We start from the raw sequence: 2,087 nt of genomic DNA, 5'->3' as shown, positions 1-2,087 counted from the left end.
CAGAAAATGAAGAGCTGTTTAATCACTCAATTGGATTTTTTTGCCAGCATATTTCTTTTTCTCTGCAACCCACTGCTAAATTGTGCTTCCTAGCTGTTTTTATAAAATCACTGAATCAAATCTAACTCTGATTACATCAGAGAAGGCCAGGTACCCTACACCATAACAGGGGGTTTGAAATTTTGACTTGTCTACTTAAAGATCACCAAAATCTGATCACAAGGTCAATTACGTCCCTGGGTGGGATTGAACCACCAACCTTTTGGTTAATAGCCAAACACACTAACCGATTGCGCCACAGAGACACTTTGCAAAAAGTACATACTGACAAAGGCTAATAAGCATTTATCTAGAACGTTTCCTAGAAAAACTTTAAAAAGTCAATAATCTGGAGAGTTTTTGTAAGATGTTTCTTCCATCAACCAATGAAGAAACACATTGGTACTTTCCCATGATGAGTGAGTGCTTCATGATCTACTGCACTTACATGTGCAGCAGAGTACTGCAATGGAAGCATGCTGGGCCCATAACCCAGAGGTAGGCAGATTGAAACTATCCTCTGCTATATGCATTTTTTTTGTTAATTAAAGTAATCCAAAACTGGGATTGATATTTTGGTTCTTTTATTTTTACTTAAAGTACAATAACTTTTACCATTTTAATTTGTTTTAATAGTATATTGACAGTATTGTTTTCTTTCAAAAATCCACTTAATTTTCTTTACCCTATTATTAAAATGGTAATTGACAAAAACAAACTACATTGTCACCAGAAGAGCAATACAAAATGTACAAGTGATATATTAAAATCATCTTTCCAGCATGAATTTCAATGATGCATTGGGGCAACGATTTTGTTAGCAACATCTTCACCCTTAAATAAAGATTTTCTTAATTCCTTACCTGTGTGCTAATTAGATATCACCTTGTTTTCACATTAAACAGACTTCCACATGAGAAAGCAGCAAGGATGCAGTGGCGTTAATGTTTCCTGGTGTCAACCCGTATTATTTAAGTAGACATTGAAATGAGGATGCATCTTGCTGCCTTTCCAATGAAGCAAATTTAATTTAGTAATAGGTGAAAAACCATCCCTACAAAGGTGTTAATCAGAGACTTGGCTTTGTGGACACTTTTCAGAGAACAAATTTGTTAGCATAAAAATAAAGCCAGAAAATTAAGAGCTGTTTAATCACTCAATTGGATTTTTTTACCAGCATATTTCTTTTTCTCTGCAACCCACTGCTAAATTGTGCTTCCTAGCTGTTTTTATAAAATCACTGAATCAAATCTAACTCTGATTACATCAGAGAAGGCCAGGTACCCTACACCATAAGAGGGGGTTTGAAATTTTGACTTGTCTACTTAAAGATCACCAAAATCTGATAACAAGGTCAATTACATCCCTGGGTGGGATTGAACCACCAACCTTTTGGTTTATAGCCGTACACACTAACCAATTGCGCCACAGAGACACTTTGCAAAAGTCTATACTGACAAAGGCTAATAAGCATTCATCTAAAACGTTTCCTAGAAAAACTTTAAAAAGTCAATAATCTGGAGAGTTTTTGTAAGATGTTTCTTCCATCAACCAACGAAGAAACACATTGGTACTTTCCCATGATGAGTGAGTGCTTCAGGATCTCTTGCACTTACATGTGCAGCAGAGTACAGCAATGGAAGCATGCTGGGCCCATAACCCAGCGGTAGGCAGATTGAAACTATCCTCTGCTATATGCATTTTTTTTTGTTAATTAAAGTAATCCAAAACTGGGATTGATATTTTGGCTCTTTTATTTTTACTTAAAGTACAATAACTTTTACCATTTAAATTTGTTTTAATAGTATATTGACAGTATAGTTTTCTTTAAAAAATCCACTTAATTTTCTTTACCCTATTAATAAAATGGTAATTGACAAAAACAAACTACATTGTCACCAGAAGAGCAATACAAAATGTACAAGTGATATATTAAAATCATCTTTCCAGCTTGAATTTCAATGATGCATTGGGGCAACGATTTTGTGAGAAACATTTTCACCCTTAAATAAAGATTTTCTTAATCCCTTACCTGTGTGCTAATTAGA

General features: G+C 34.5%; 1 non-coding gene across 1 annotated transcript; it reads right to left on the bottom strand.

Moving 5' to 3' along the window:
* Nucleotides 1–231: 231 nt before the first annotated feature.
* Nucleotides 232–305, bottom strand: TRNAN-AUU (transfer RNA asparagine (anticodon AUU)). The gene has a single exon. It is a non-coding gene; the product is annotated as a tRNA-Asn (tRNA).
* Between the last annotated feature and the right edge of the window lie 1,782 nt (nt 306–2,087).

The sequence above is a fragment of the Pseudophryne corroboree genome, unplaced genomic scaffold (assembly GCF_028390025.1).
Source record: "Pseudophryne corroboree isolate aPseCor3 unplaced genomic scaffold, aPseCor3.hap2 scaffold_1128, whole genome shotgun sequence".
Taxonomy (NCBI): Eukaryota; Metazoa; Chordata; class Amphibia; order Anura; family Myobatrachidae; genus Pseudophryne; species Pseudophryne corroboree.
This window is presented reverse-complemented; position numbering and strand designations above follow the sequence as displayed.